Here is a 3,379-nt window from a genome sequence, read left to right as displayed (position 1 = left end):
TCTGGTGGTTGAAGAGTCCAAATGCGTTGTGTTTTATAAAATTGAATCTGCCTTTTGAGATGAGTTTTGACACGTTGAAGTGGTTTAAGAATGTTCAGAAGGAACGGTCTAAGTATGAGACTCATGATTAAAAATGATAAGAGAAAACTTAATGGTAAAATAAACACACTTATGCAAAAATAATTTCAATTAGCAAAAGAATAATAATAAAAAGAAATAAAGAAAAGTCAAATCAACGAAAAGAAAAAAAAATCAATTCAAATTTTGTGGGTCACTCAAATTTATTTCGATGTCTTCTCCATGTGGTTGGTATTCTAGATATGGCTTTAATCTTTGACCATTAACTTTAAACGTGACACCGTTCTTTGGGTCCTTAATTTTAATTGCCCCATGTGAAAAAACAGTATGAACAATAAATGGGCCAGACCAACGAGAGCGTAACTTATCTAGGAATAGGTGTAAGCGAGAATTGAATAAAAGCACTTTCTGACCTGGAGTGAACGATTTTATCATAATTTGCTTATCATGGAAGACTTTCATTCGTTACTTGTAAATCTTGGCATTTTCGTATGTATCATTGTGAATTTCTTCAAGTTCTGCCAGCTGTAATCTTCTTTCTGAGCTGGCTTGCTATATGTCAAAATTGAATTTCTTGATGGTCCAGTATGCACGATGCTCGAGTTCCACAGGTAGGTGGCAAGCTTTTCCATACACTAGCCTGTAGGGTGACATCCCAATCGGGGTCTTCAAAGCCGTTCTATATGCCCATAAGGCATCATCAAGTCTTAATGACCAATCTTTTCTGTCCGGCCTCACCGTCTTTTCTAATACGTGCTTTATTTCTCGATTGGAAATCTCAACTTAGCCACTGGTTTGCGGATGATACGGGGTCGCCACTTTGTGTGTGATTGAATACTTTGTCAAAAGAGCCTTGAATGCTTTGTTACAAAAGTGGGCACCACCATCACTGATTATCGCTCGAGGGAATCCAAAGCGTGAAACAATGTTGCTTTTCAAAAATGCTATCACCACCTTGTGATCATTGGTCCTACATGGAATTGCTTCTACCCATTTCGATACGTAGTCAACAGCAACCAATATGTATTGATGGCCAAAAGACGGGGGAAAGGGTCCCATGAAGTCGATACCCCATACATCAAAAATCTCAACCACTAAAATTGGATTTAGTGGCATCATATTCCTTCGCGTAATGCTCCCCATTCGTTGACAACTATCACATGAAGAACAGAAAGTGTAAGCGTCTCGAAATATAGATGGCCAATAGAAACCACATTGTAAAACTTTAGTCGCTGTTTTCTTAGCACTGAAATGGCCTCCACAAGCTTGTTCATGGCAGAATGAAAGGATATTCTGAATTTCACTTTCTGAGACACATCGTCTAACAATTTGATCCGCACAATACTTGAACAAATACGAGTCATCCCAAAAGAAATTCTTTATTTCCGCAAAGAATTTATCCTTGTCTTGCTTGGTCCAATGCTCTGTAAGTTGACCTGTAACAAGATAATTAACGATATCTGCATACCATGGTAATACTTCCACACTCATCAATTGTTCATTTAGAAATGACTCATTCAATAGTAATGATTCTGTAATTGTGTCAAAATGGAGACGAGAGAGGTAGTCCGCCACAATATTTTCTGTCCCTTTTTTATCTTTGAATTCTAAGTCAAATTCCTGCAAAAGTAACACCCAACGAATTAGTCTAGCTTTTGCATCTTTCTTTGTGAGAAGATATTTAAGAGCAGCATGATCTGTGAACACGATTATTTTACAACCAATGAGATAAGATCAAAATTTCTCTACTGCAAACACTACTGCTAGCATTTCTTTTTCAGTAGTTGAATAGTTCAACTGTGCATCATTCAATGTCATACTAGCATAGTAAATAACGTGGGGAATTCGATCAACTCTTTGTCCTAATATTGCTCCTACTGCATAATCAGATGCATCACACATGAGCTCAAATGGTAAGTTTCAGTTCGGGGGCTGAATGATGGGTGATGATGTCAATAAATGCTTTAATTTTTCAAACGCAACAAGACATGAATCATCAAAGACAAAAGGTACATCCTTAGCAAGTAGATTGCATAAGGGTCCAGAAACTTTGCTAAAATCTTTAATGAAACGTCTATAAAAACCAGCATGCCCAAGGAAAGATCTTACTTCTCTGACTGTTTTGGGTAAAGGAAGATTAGAAATGAGATCCATCTTGGTTTTGTCAACCTCAATACCTTTGCTCGAAATAATGTGACCGAGAACAATACCTTGTTTTACCATAAAATAGCATTTCTCCCAATTTAAGACCAAATTCTTCTCGATACATCTCTGCAGAACTAGTGTTAGATGATGTAAACATTGATCAAACGAGTCACCAAAGATAGAAAAATCATTCATAAAGACTTCAAGGAATCGTTCAACCATATCAGAAAAAATGCTCAACATACACCGTTGAAATGTAGCAGGTGCATTACATAATCTAAATGGCATTCTCCTATATGCAAATGTGCCAAAAGGGCAAGTGAAAGTAGTTTTCTCTTGATCTTTTGGTGCTATGGAAATCTGATTGTATCCTGAGTAGCCATCTAGAAAGCAATAAAATTCATGGCCTGCTAATCTATCAAGCATTTGATCGATAAATGGTAAAGGAAAATGGTCTTTACGTGTGACAGAATTCAACTTTCTATAATCAATGCATACATGACATCCTGTAGTTACTCTAGTGGGTATCAATTCATTATCGGCATTGGTAACTACAGTGACTCCTGACTTTTTGGGGACAACTTGCACAGGACTGACCCATGAACTATCAGAAATTGGGTAAATGATACATGCATCTAATAGCTTAAGGACTTCTGTTCTAACAACTTCTTTCATATTAGGATTTAACTGACGTTGCATTTCCCTAGTAGATTTAGCATTTTCATCAAGGTGAATGTAATGCATGCAGTCTACTGGATTTATACCTTTTATGTCTGCTATGGTCCATCCTAATGCTCCTTTGTGCTCTTTTAAAACATCCAACAACTTACCTTTTTGTTCGTCATTTAAGGATGATGAGATGATTACCGGTAGAGTACTTTCTTCTCCCAAAAACGCATATTCCAAAGTGTTGGGCAATGGTTTGAGCTCGAGTTTCGGTGGTGATTCTGATGATGGAATGAGTTGCTTCTCTGATGGTGCTAGTTGCTCAACTCTTGACTTCCATTTATTAGTGTCCATAGATGGTTCTGAGTCAAGTAGGGCGTTGACCTCATTGACCGATCTGTCAATATCAAAATCCAAACTAAAGTGAGTTAAACATGTTTGTAAAGGATCATCACTAAGGTTTGAAACAAAAGTATTATCAACTAATGCT

Source organism: Citrus sinensis, chromosome 3 (assembly GCF_022201045.2).
Source record: "Citrus sinensis cultivar Valencia sweet orange chromosome 3, DVS_A1.0, whole genome shotgun sequence".
Lineage (NCBI taxonomy): Eukaryota > Viridiplantae > Streptophyta > Magnoliopsida > Sapindales > Rutaceae > Citrus > Citrus sinensis.
Note: the sequence above shows the minus strand (reverse complement) of the source record.